Raw genomic sequence first — 13,362 nt, forward strand, 5'->3', positions numbered from 1 at the left:
GGCAGCACCGAGTAGCAATGCCCCTGGCCTCGTCCCTGAAACCAGTCTGTCCTCTTAGGCCTCTGGGCTTGCGATGGGAGGAGCAGCCTGCAAGATTTCTGAAGTGCCTTTGAGGCCTTTTTCTCATTGTCTTGACTAGTAGCACCTGCTTCCCTTTCTTTCATGCTAATCTCTCTAGCAAGTGGTTGTTCCTCATGCCTCTTGGATTCTTATCCTTTGGGTAAGAATGTTCTTTCCTTCTCCACCATGAGCCAGGCTGCAGATTTTCCAAATTTTTACACTCTACTTCCCTTTAAATTGTAAGTCCCAACTTTAAGTCATTCCTTTTCCCCGTATCTGATCTTAGATTGGTAGAAGCAGCCTTGCCACTTCTTGAATACTTGGCTGCATAGAATTTTTTTTTCCTCCAGATACCCTCAGTCATCACTCTGAAGCTCAGCCTTCTACAAAGCCCTAAGACATTGACACAATGCAGCCAAGTTCTTTGCTAAGGTGTAACAAGGGTGACCTGTGCTCCAGCTCCCAATAAATTCCTCATTTTCATCTGAGACCTCATCAACCTGGCCTTCACCACCCATATTTCTATCAGCATTTTGGTCATAACCATTTAGCCAGTCTCCAATACATTCTGAGAAATAAAAATGAAACCCTAAGCCCTTCCCCCCACCCAGACTACTGAATGGACCCCCCTCTTGGCCAAGGGGACCCCAAAAAAACCTTAAAACTGAGTCCCAGCCCTGATGCAATGGGAGGTCAAACATGCCTCGTTAGAGCCCCTCCCTTGCTAACCACCACTAGGCTTTCTTCTCTAAAGGCTAAGCAGGAACCAGCCCTTTCTCTTTTTTAAAATTAATTTATTTTACTTTAAGTTCTGGGATACATGTGCTGAACGTGCAGGTTTGTTACATAGGTATACATGTGCCATGGTGGTTTGCTGCACCCATCAATCTGACATCTACGTTTTCAGGCATTTGTCCTAATGCTCTCCCTCCCCTTTCCCCTCACCCCACAACAGGCCCCAGTGTGTGATGTTCCTCTCCCTGTGTCCATGTGTTGTCATTGCTCAACTCCCATTTTTGAGAATATGTGGTGTTCGGTTTTCTGTTCCTGTGTTAGTTTGCTGAGGATGATGGTTTCCAGCTTCATCCATGTCCCTGCAAAGGACATGAACTTACTCTTTTTTATGGTTGCATAGTATGGTATATATGTGCCACATTTTCTTTATCCAGTCTATCATTGATGAGCATTTGGGTTGGAACCAGCCCTTTCAAAAGAGTCACCTCACCACCGATTTCAACCAACCACCTGATGCTGGCCCTCCCTTGTGCAGTTTCAACAGAACAACCAACCACCATTCCTTCCTGATAAGAGACCACCAACCACTGAGAGGTTCTAGTCAGTCTAGGGAGGCTGTGCGCTGACTGACGGGTTTTGTGTCCACTGCTTCATCTTTTGAAGTCAGAGACCCAAAAACTTCCCCCTCACATCTTGCTAATACTACCATTTTTTTTAACATGCGAACCCATGAAGGGGCTGGGAGGTCAACTGCACATGTGTTTCTTCTTTCGTAAATATTCATGGCTCCTCCTATAACTTGCTGAATATATATTTGGCCACCTCATTCAGCACAAATCCTTGTTTTAGTCTTCTGACACTCCAAGTGCCTGTTTCTGGCTTCTGGCCAGAGGCTATGCTTCCCAGACACTCAGAATGGCCACCCTGCAGGCTGCAACCATTTATAAGAAATACAGCTCTCCTTTCCACATTTATGAACCCCATCATCCTTTCGTTGACAGTTTCAAATTTTCCCTCATCTTCCTGTCTTCTTCTAAGCCCTCCAAATTCTTCCAATATCTGCCAATTTACTCATTTCCAAAGCTGCTTCCACATGTTTAGCTATCTTTATAGCAAAGCCCCACTCCTCAGTACCAATTTTCTGTTTGTCCATTTTGCATTGTTACAAATGAATACTTGAGGCCGGGTAATTTACAAAGAAAACAGGTTTATTGGCTCATGGTATGGCAGGCTGTGCAGGAAGCATAGTGTCGGCATCTGCTTTAGGTGGAGGCTTCAAGAAGCTTCCACTCATGATGGATGGCAAAGGGGAGCAGGTATATCACACAGTGAGAAGGGGGAGCAAGAGAGAAAGTGGGGGAGATGCCAGGCTCTTTAAACAACCAGCTCTCCAGTGAACTAGTAGAGTGAGAGCTCATTCATTCCTGGTGAGCAGGGCACAAAGCCATTCATGAGGGGTCCCCCATCATGACCCAAACTCCTCCCATTAGACCCCATCCCCAAAACGGGGGATCAAATTCTCACATGAGATTTGGAGGGGACAAATGTCCCAACCATATTGGGAGCATCTCAGCTCCAAATAATACCAGACTACTAGAGGGAGGAACACTGTGGGGTCTTCATGCTAGCTGCTTTCCATTGACATTTTCCTGGCCTCCAGACCTAGAAACAACCAAAAATAACTTGGTGAATGTACTGAAGTTATTTATCAAACATTTACTGAGACCGCAACATTGTAAAAAAGACAGGGCTTAACACTAGGTGTAGGTTAATGATACTGGAAGATTTTGTTTCAATGTACTATATTTCTAACATCTTTCCAGAATCATCTGTCCCAAAACAGAAACCATCTTGTTTCCTAGGCATGCTATCAGAACGGGAAAATAACTAAATTTTTCTTCAAAAAATAATTGCAAAATCCACATTGAGGTAATACATTTTTAAGAAGTGAAGTAAGAGATAAAAATAGCTAATATTTGAGGCCAACCACTGTTCAGTATATTGTACATCTATTAACTCATTCAATCTTCACAATAACCTGATGAGGAAGACAGTATTTCTATCCCCATTTTGCATATGAGGGAAGTAAGGGACAGAAGAGCTAAGGAGCTTGCCCAAGTCACACTTAAGAGGCAAAATAGAGACCCCCTCACCCCAGAAGCAGGCCTCCATGGTCTACGCCCTTAAACATTGACATCTCCTGCCCTTCACACATACCTCTGTTAATCAAAAGAATAGGTCCAACAATGACGACTTCACTTCCTAAGTGAGTCCATAGGTTTAAGGTAGTAACAGGCTACATTATAGACCTTAATAAATCATATTCAAATTCTTCTAGAATAATAGTCAATTCGATATATCATATAACTTTAAAATAATGATGGGCCAGGCATGGTGGCTCGCGCCTGTAGTCCCAGCACTTTGGGAGCCCAAGGCGGGAGGAGCCCTTAAGCCCAGGAGTTTGAGACCAGCTCTGGCAACATAGTGAAACCATCTCTTTACTTTTTTTTTTTTAATTAGCCAAGCATAGAGGCACATGCCTAGCTACTCGGGAGGCTGAAGCAGGAGAATCACTTGAGCCCAGGAGTTTGAGGCTGCAGTGAGTTATGATCACATGATCACACCACTGCACTCCAGCCTGGGCGACAGAGCCAGACCTTGTCTCCAGAAAAAAAAAAAAAGATGTCACACCACATTTTCAAACACAAACACATTACCTAGCAGTCATTATCAAAAGCCTGTGCTAACTGGATTAAAATCAGAAACCTAACTGGTGGTTTAGGACAGAAACCTAGAAACTGTGCTATGGACTGAATGTTTGTGCCTTCCCAGAATTCATACACTGAAGCTTAGTCTCTAATGTTATGGTATTAGGATGTGGGGCCTTTGGGAGGTGATTAGGTCGCAAAGGTAGAGCCCTCATGAATGGGATTAGTGCCATTTTATGAGGGATCCCAGAGAGCTCCCTCACCCTTTCCCCATTATGTGAGGATATAAGAAGTTAGCAGTCTGCAAACTGTGAGAGCCCTCACCAGAACCCAATCATGCAGGCACCCTGATCTCAGACTCACAGCCTCTAGAACTAGGAGAAAGAAATTTCTGTTGATTTTAAGCTACCTGATCTATGGTATTTGTTGTAGCAGCTTCAGTTGACTAAGACAAATGGATTCAATTTTGTCTTAAGTTCTTGGTTTCCAGTAAACCAGAAGTAACTTGATAATGCAGTGCTGACTGCTGGGATTTTTCAGCCAGGTCCTCTCCAGCTCCCAGAAATGCTGGACTGACCATGTATTTTTAGGGACTCTCCTTGCTCCAGAGCCTGAAGTACTTTCTATTTTCATGATCTAGTCTTCATTCCTCTCACAAGAACACAGAGAGGTCGCCAGGGTCTCTCTAAGAAGCACAAACCTGGCCTAGTACAGATGAGCTCATCAGTCACTCAGGGGCCTCTTCTTCCCCAGACTCCCCAGGAATCATAAGCTTCTAGGATGGGCTCCCCAGAGCACTTCCCTTCTTATTTACCAGGAAGAAGGTCTTAGAGGCTGCTTCCCCAGTCTTCTTTCAGGCCAAAAGCCTTACCTCTTGCCTCTGCTTCCATTTCTGCTAGGTTCTCTTATTCCATTCCGTACATGTCAGAAGCCGTCAGGAGCCTCAAGAGAAGAAGAAAGAGCCATGGTGAGTCGTTTTACATTTTCCAAATGAACAATGAATTCCTAAAAGAAAACCTCAACTTGCAGCCTTCCTGCCCCCAGGAACTCCTAGCAGAAGAGCCCAGGTCCCAACAAAATGCATGGCAGCTGCTGCCCAGCCTCTGAGAGAATTAAGAGGCATTAGAGCCCCACGTGGCCGCAGAACAACATCCTATCCAGCCATTCAACAGCCAGCAGGCTCCCCTTTTCATGATGCCCTTTCCGCTGTGCCCTAGGGGGCTCACCTCTTGCAGCCTTGACAGTGCAGTTCTTGCCAGGTCCCAGCAGGAACGAACTGGAAACCTCCTGGGTTTCCAGCAGCTGCTGTGCTTCTGAACTGACTCTTCCTTGGGGATGGCAGGCGCACTGCCTCCTTGTCTACAGCTGTGGGTTTAGACAAAGTGTATCAGGCTTCTCTTCTCCCCCGAGCCAGCAGGGTTTTAGCCCTACCCACTTAGGGGTCATTTCCACAAAATAAATATCCCCCCGGCTGATAAATCCCCCCATTCTTCCTCGATACGGGGTCTCTTCGGAAACACAACAGCCTAGGTTTCTTCCTCTTTCCCACCCAACCTGCTCACTCACTTCCATCTCACACTGCCACCCCCACCCCCAGCACAGCCACCAGAACCACCAGTCCTCAGCTTCAACTGAGCCCCTGGGCTACTTCAGCATGTTCTCCTCACATATGTACTCACATACATCTTCCTACAAGTTCCCTCGCTCTTTCACGGGCTGAAGCTCTGACTCTCTCAGAGAACATTAGCTATTGGTCAGGAATATTGTGCAAAAGACTTCACTTAATTGGAAAAGTATTCATTCTTGGTGGTCCCCAATGCCCCCAGGCCCTCAGCCATAGGATGTGGCTCTCACCTGGACAGTAGACACCTTGCTTCAATTTTCACTCTTCACCCCTGGAAACCACCAGCTGTTGGGGGTGAAAGGAAACTCCATAGTACTATACTGAGGTGACGTTTCCACCACCAACCATCTGCTTGGGCCCCTCTTAATTCTCCACCGGAGACTGGGGCTGCCTTCCTCAGGGATCCCAGCTATCTCTCAACACCTCGTCTTCCTCCAAGACTGGAGTCTTCGTGGAGTTCTGAGGAATTCACTTTCCAAGCAAGAAGGTTTTGGGTCCTCATGTCATCTTCCTCCAAGACTGGAGTCTTCGTGGAGTTCTGAGAAATTCACTTTCCAAGCAAGAAGGTTTTGGGTCCTCATGTCATCTTCCTCCAAGACTGGCATCATCTCGGAATTCTCAGGAATTCACTTTCCAAGCAAGAAGGTTTTGGGTCCTCATGTCATCTTTCTCCAAGACTGGCATCATCTCGGAATTCTCAGGAATTCACTTTCCAAGCAAGAAGGTTTTGGGTCCTCATGTCATCTTCCTCCAAGACTGGCATCATCTCGGAATTCTGAGTAATTCACTTTCCAAGCAAGAAGGTCTTGGGTCCTTGTGTCTGGGGGACTCAATGCCCCCAGGAATCCTCCCTCCTCATCATGGGTTGCTCGTTGCAAGTGAAAGTCTCGTGCAGTAGGTTCCCTGTGCCTTCTTCTCTGGCCCTGACTTTGACAGGAGACCTCTTCTGGTGCCTTCTGGACCACCTGCTGCCTTACATCTGGGCTCCATACCAGAATCACCAGCATCCACTCAGAGGACACTGGGCAGCTATAACACTTGTTTTTTGCTGGGGCCAGTCCTAGTCCAGTAGGGTTTCCAGACACCCACAGCAGCTGCCCAGGCAGCAAATGTCAGTCAGTTGTAAACCAGCCGGGTAAGACTCACACTTTGGCTTCCCTACATGGACTTCGTTTTGGGAGAAATTCCAGGATTTCAGACTCTCAGGGCCCATGGTCACTGAGCTCAATGTCCCCAACAGGTCACACCCTGCAGCTGCACCTCTAAGAGCTTGTGCTTCTGCCAAAACAATAAGCTTCTACTAGATGGGTCAGATCCGTTCTCTGACTTGATGCAATGGCCACTGTCCCTTCAGTCTGGCCCCTCAGCATCTGAGTCAGTGGGAATGCGATGGGCCCCATATGTAGAAGGAAGAACTGAAAGGAAGCACAGGAAGAACAGGAAGGAAGCAAAAGAAGGAAGGAAAGGAAGCCACCAGCCTCCTGCTGAGTCTTGATTAGGGCTCCTGGACAGATATTCTCATCCTCCTGTTGCAAAAACTGTTGGAATTATCATAAAGCCTCTGAGCCCAAGCTTCCTCAAGTGTACAATGAGGATACTGGAGTCCGGAATCTCTGAGTGCTTCTCTGTGATGGACAGAACAATGCCCCGACAAAGATGCTCATGCCCTCCTCCCCAGAACCTGTGAATATGTCACGGTGCATGGCAAGGGGGGAATTAAAGTTGCCGGTGGAATTTAGGTTGCTAATAGGCTAACCCTAAGATGGGGAGATTAGCCTCGATTATCAGGGTGAGCTCACTGTCATCACAGGGACCCCTATAAGTGAGAGAGGGAGGCAAGAGAAGTAGTGTCAGAATTAGAGACGAATTTGCAGAAGCTGGCTTTTAAGATGGAGGAAGAGGCCATGAGCCGAAGGATGCAGGTGGCCCCTAGAAACAGGAAAAGGCAAGAAAAAGGTTCTCCTCTAGAGCCTCCTGAGGAGCACAGCCTTGCCAACACTTTGAACTTTGCCAGTAGTTTGAACTTCTGTCTTCCAGAACTGTGAGATAATAAATCTGTACTGTTTTAACTCATTTATCTTGTGGTAAATTTGTAACAGCCGCCGTAGGAAACTAATTCACCCTCATCCCTCACATTCACACCACAATCTCCTTCTTTTCACCGGCATTCCATCTCCTCTGCCTCCAAGTCACAGAGCCCCAGGTGCCACAATGGCTGTGGAGTTTGCGATGCAACCTCATTGCAAATATTTGTATGCTCGGAAGAAAAACACAAGTACAATGTCCTATATTTACGAGGACCTTACTACTCTTAAATCGCTGTCGTTCAAAAACAAAACAATTTTTTTCAGCGTGTTCTTACATGCCCATTACTGAGCTGGTCCCTGGGGATGGAAAGACACATGGACCTCATTGTTTTCCTCCAGCAATTCACTTGGAAAAAGAAACACGGGAGACGCTGCCTAGAATCCTTGATGCCTCCGAAGTTAGACTGGAGTTGGATTAACCCGGCCTCTCTCTGTGGAAATAGGAAATGGCTAGAAGAGTGACATCAATCAGCCACAACTGCTTCAGCCTCATAACGTCGGAGCAATGGTATCAGACTTGATGCAGAGACTACCCGGGCATATGTGGCTTTTTTTTTTTTTAATGTAGTGAAAAATTCCAAGTCACAGCCACAACACTGAACTATCAAAAGATCATTTCACGTTTTGGTTTGTATTAAATGCTCTTTGCACTTTGCTTTTGTTAGAGATGGCTGGAAAATTCTAGAAATAAGGAGTGCTAGAGAAGAATCACTGCTTAAGAGCAGGATCTCAAAGAATACATCCTTTGCCCCCTATGTCCTCTCCCCTTTCTGATTCTCAAAAAGACACTTCAAACTGATGGATAGTCTTTATGTAAATGAATGGGACAAACTCAAACGTGAGAGTTGATCCTTTTCTTTTTTTTTTTTTTTTTCCTCCAGATCCTGAGGAATTGCCATTAGGACCTGGAAACAAATATGTTGCGTGGAAGACTTACTGACAAAGGAACTTTTACTGAAGTCCTCCTCTAGTGCTGAACAGTGACTGCTGAAATGGCCAGACTGGCAACATATCAGGAGGCAAACTGGCATTCCTATTAGATGGAATGTCCAAGAAACCATACTTTTTTAATGGGGTTGAGGATTGCCTGCTTCTATAAGAAGATAGGTATTTTCTGTATCTAGCCAGGTGAGACCACACATTTAGAGTTATAAGACAGATTGACAAGATCAGAACTACAATTACAAGCTATCCACAAACTGTTGCAGAGGCAGACAATGTTTTCTGGATGCTTTCCTTAGCCTGAGTTTCTGAACCTACTACTATATGAAGGAGTACTGCCAAGACCTAGCCAAAAAACAAAAACAAAAAAGGCCCTGGTGGCTTCAAAGATTTTGACATTGAAAACTTGTCCCAGTACCTGAAACAGACAATGTCATGTGTCAGCAAGCTCAGCCTGGAGCCCACACCTTGGCCATCTACCCAGAATTCTCACCCCAGTTCTCTAAAACTCTACTCTTTCTTCTCGGGTGGACTACTTTTTGATCCCAAAGGGCAATGTTAATGGGGCTTTGATGCAACTGAGACATAGTCCAAAAAAAAAAAAAGGATACAGAGTACACAACACAAGAAATCTTAGAGGACACCTACTTCCAGATAGAAGAACTAAGTTCCTCATGTGTCCCCATAGAGATGCAACATTTTAGAAGAGAGTTTGAAGACCCAGCTGCCAATGGTCAATCACTGTCACATCGGAGGAGCTAGCAAAAGACAGTACTAACAATTATGGGAATAAAAACTTCCTTATTACTTTAAAGTTTTCAGATCATCTGTTAAAGCTGATAAGGCCATTGGCATCTATTCTGTTCATTGTACTCTGTCTCCTCTTTTACTTCCCTCCCAGTCCCTATCCTTTGCCAACTATATTGTTTACCAATTGTCTCCCAAGGGGGATGGGAGCAGTGGTTTCCCCCACATATATCTTTACAACTTTTCTTACAGCATCTCTTGGCATCCAGCCTCCAGAATTTGCTTCTCCTGCAGTGATTCTGCTAGTTCACTCTTCCTTGGAAAGACCACTGCCTTTGACTCTCAAAGTGGCAACAAATTTCTCCTTTCCCCCCATTTCATCTCAGCACAGGGCTCTCCATCAGCTTTAGAGGGAGCTGCAGGCATGGAGCAATTCAGCATGCTCACACCAGCAGCAGCATACAAAATCATTGACCATGAAGCCACCTGTTCCGAACACCATTGTCAAAACCAAGGACCCAAAGAAGTATAGCACACAGGCTTGCCCCTGGGTAAAATGGAAATGGAAAATGGAAATGTCACCAGTAGAGGACAGCCACACTACAGACTCAGGAATGGTGCACCGTGGGGGCTAGGGTTGGTCTGTGGAGAGAGGTGAGCCCTTTGACATGGGCTGGCTAGAAACGTCCTCATGAACAAGGAAAGATATATGACACGGGTGTTTGAGAAAAAGAGCGTCTCAGCAATAGACAGAAGGAGGAAGGAGAAAAGAGTATCCACAGCATGTTCAACAACATAGAAGACCTTTCCCAGGGATGGTAGGGAGTGTGTAGGAGAAATGGAGAAATGGAATGTAGAAAAGATCATAGGGGCCAGACTATGGTGAGTCTCCTTAAGTTGAGCTAAAGAGATAAGACTTTATTCTGTTGGCAGTGGGGAGTCTTTGAAGGGCTTGAAAGCAGGGGTGGGGTGGTTCCACTACAGGAAGGTTAAAAAAAGTGACTCCCACAGGGTCCGTGGCATGGACAGGTAGAAAGAGGAGTCCAAAGGCAGAGAGACCGCAATGGGCTGAATGGTTGCCCGAAATAATTCATGTCCACCCAGCACCTCAGAATGTAACCTTATTTGGAAATGGAGTCTTTGCTAATGTTCCCACTTAACATGCGGTCATACCGGATTGGGGTAGACTCTGAATCCAGTGGCTGGTGTCTTCCTAAGAAGGGAAGACATGCAAAGAAGAAAAGAACGGAAGCCTCCTTCATAGGCTCCAGAAGGAACCAACCCTGCTGGCACCTTGATTTCAAACTTATGGCCTCCAGAACTGTGAGAGAATAAATTTTTGTTGTTTTAAGCCACCTAGTTTGTGGTCATCTTTCACAGCAGCCCTAGGGAATGAATGCAGAGGCTAATGAAGAATCCAGCTGGAGTGCAGGATGGGGAAATGTCACCTGGGCCCAAAACTATGCCTTGGATAAAACCGTATTTGAAAATCATAATCAACAGGAAATAATAGCTGGGGGACAAGCAAACTGTAAGAGCAAGGTATGGCTCTAAATTCACAGAGAGTGGACTGGAGCTGCTCATTTCACTCTGGTGCCAGCTCTCTAAGGTGAATGTCAAGGAAGCTTATGTTCCTTGTAGGTGCCCCTGAGGGGTAGGGCTGAAATTTGGATTCCCAAACTTGAGAGTCAGACTGGAAACAATCCAGGGAGACATCTTGCAACCCTAACCCAAAGACATGTGACTACGTATTGGAAGTCAAATTATCTTGTTTATTTCTCCTTTTTGTCCTACAGTTTTTAAGAAACTAAGTTGTCTAGAGACTAGCCCTGTCTACAGCAGTGCAGAAAAATCAAAGAGAAGGAGCTGGCCCTTGAGGCTGACGTGGTAAAAGCAGGAATTGTTTACAGAAACCTAAAGCGTAGGTGAACGTTGAGGGAATATCCTGCTCTTCCCAATGTCCAGGTTCACCCTTCAGTGCAAACTTTCTAAAAGCTGGCGTTTATGAATAAGGGAGCCCTTGGTGTCCCTTGCCCCACCTCTCAGCTGGTTGCACGAAAGCAGTCTTTACTCTCCCTTCCCCAAGCAGCACAGCCCAGTATCAGAGGACACAAGGACACAGGCTCCTACCCCAAGCCTGTGCACGGGGCAAACTCTAAGAGAGAGGCGCATTTTGATCACCCAAGAGCATTCACCACCAGCACCCCCAACCCTATTCCAGGAACCCCTTTTAGTGCACCAGTAAGTTGTCAGAAAAAGATCGCCATAGTCTCTTTGAGGGGGAAAAACAAAAATCCTGCGCGCGTGCCAGTGGTCCCTCGACCTCAGGTTCTGAATCGTTCATGGCCTTCTCGCTTCTCATGGCCTGGGGCCCTCCCCCTTCCACCTGGGGGTTTCTGAAAAAATGAAGAATCCTGTCCCTGGGCTTTGTACCCACTGGCAGTGCAGCCACCTCAAGCCACGCTAGATTGTCTCCTCTGCTCTTCTCACAGGTCAGCCCTCCCTGGGGGCTCAGAGCTGACCTCCCTGGAGCCATCACCTACTCTCCTATGTTTCCCCAAGATGCTACTTGCACCCTTTAAAAGTGCAGTTCGCAATGAGGATTAGAGGCCCTCACATGCACCTTTCACCCACTAAGTAGGCACAGTTTGAGGAAGTGAATTTTAGTAACACAGGTGGAGGGCCTAGGTGGGGATACAAACATTCTCATGCATCGCTAGGGGATGTCAATTGATACAGCTTGTTTTGGAGGTAAAAATCTGATATTGGATTTTAGTTTGTCATACCTTCTGACCCAGAACTTCTGCTTCTAAAAATCTATTCTAACAAAATGAAGTATGTATGCAAAGATTTAGCCAGAAGGACATTCATCATAACCTTATGTATAATAGCAAAATAAAACAGTAACATCCAAATACTCAAGACAGAAAGCTATTTTACTAAATATTGGAGAGGGAGACCCTGTCTCAAAAAAAATAAAATTAAAAAATAAATAAATATCGGAACATTAATGCAATGGAATATGAACTAACTACTAAATTTGCTGCTTGTAAAGGAGTGTCAGTTGCCTCCAGGGAGCGAAAAAGAGTGAGCTCCAAGGCAGAAAATAAAAGGGGCAACCTTCCCCTGAACGCGCCTTTGCACCTGTTGGATTTCAAAGCATTTGAATCCCAGATACGAGATAGAGAGGTCAATAAAAGTTTAAAGGATGTTTTGGAAGAAGAGTAGCATCGACAAGAGAAAGGTATTCATGAACTATTAAGAGAAACAGATACGCTGCAAAATAATGCCCTGAGTGATACCATTTCTACTAAAACACCAAGCCGGAAGAAGTCCAAAAGGAAATTACTCTGAGGTTGAACAGGATATGTTTCTAATGGACGGAATTACAGAAGTTTTTTTTCTTCTTCTATGTATTTTTCTAACTTTGCTACAAGGAACATGCTGTGTTTCGAGGAGAAAGAGGAGTAACAAATTTCAAATGCTCTAGTCGCAAAATGTGAGCTCGGCACTTTCTCTCCTTCCTGTCTCAGACAAACTCTTATGAGGAATGGAGACACTCACTCTCTTCCACTTCCTCATCACCCCCACCCAACTCCACCCAAAAAACTGCCTCCTCAGCCTGCTGAAGTCTAGCTTCCACCCCCGCTTCTCCTGTCCCCCAAACTCGTCTACCAAATAGCACACCATCCCCCTGACCATTGCCAAAGCCACCAATGTTTCCAGTCCTCCTCTCACCGGCCTCTGTGCCACGTTTGTGTTCAGTGGATTTCACTAACACTAATTCAGCACCAAGCGTATGTCAAACATAGTGTTAGCCCTTAAGACTGGTCACTCCCCTCAGCAACCCGTTCATAGACTGGTGGCAGAGGAGAGAGTGGGTGAAGACCCCCAAAGCCTGTGAGGGACAGCCCTCTTATTCAGCAGCATCACACTCCCCAGCCCTCCAGCCCCAGCCTCCTCTGCCCCTGTCTTGCTTCTCCACCTGCCCCTTATAATCTATCCTTAAGAATATGTCCCTGCCTACTGTTCCCCTCACCCTTCTGGCGCTATCTCATTGACTCTGGTTTAGGAAGCCTGTGAATGTTGATACCCAACCGCCCAGCCTGGCCAGGAGCAATGGACACCTCCACTTCCATCTCCCTTGAGGCCACAGAGACCGAATGTCATCAACACCCCTATCTCCCAACTCTGTTCCTTTTTTAGTTGGTGGCATCTACCCAAGGCCACCCAGAACCTGCAACCCCTTCCCTCCTCCCCACTAGCCCTCCTGCCCCTCTCCCACCCTCACTGGGGCTTTTCATCTCCTGCCTCATTCATTGCAGTGGCCACCCCTTGTGCCCCAACTCTTGACTTCACTTAGGTCTGTCTGTCCCCTGCACACTGCAGCCAGCAAGCTCCATCCAAAATGCCCATCTGGCCCTCTGGCTGTCCTTCTTCCCAGAAGAATTCACAGAAT

The 13,362-nt window shown here is 46.2% G+C and overlaps 1 protein-coding gene across 9 annotated transcripts in view; it reads right to left on the reverse strand.

Annotated features, from left to right (window-relative positions):
* Positions 1-1,982: 1,982 nt before the first annotated feature.
* FAM174B (family with sequence similarity 174 member B) overlaps positions 1,983-13,362 on the reverse strand; it is an 87,755-nt gene continuing 76,375 nt past the window's right edge. For 8 of the 9 annotated variants that reach the window (XR_010151326.1, XR_010151325.1, XR_010151324.1 and 5 more), the window contains 4 exons: positions 5,358-6,542; positions 4,730-4,868; positions 4,375-4,445; positions 1,983-2,457 (listed from right to left, as the gene is read on the reverse strand). The gene's annotated coding sequence lies outside the window, so the exon portion shown is untranslated. The remainder of the gene's footprint in view (positions 2,458-4,374; positions 4,446-4,729; positions 4,869-5,357; positions 6,543-13,362) is intronic. The other variant, XR_010151327.1, reaches the window with a different exon arrangement.

The sequence above is a fragment of the Pan troglodytes genome, chromosome 16, assembly GCF_028858775.2.
Source record: "Pan troglodytes isolate AG18354 chromosome 16, NHGRI_mPanTro3-v2.0_pri, whole genome shotgun sequence".
NCBI classification, from domain to species: Eukaryota; Metazoa; Chordata; class Mammalia; order Primates; family Hominidae; genus Pan; species Pan troglodytes.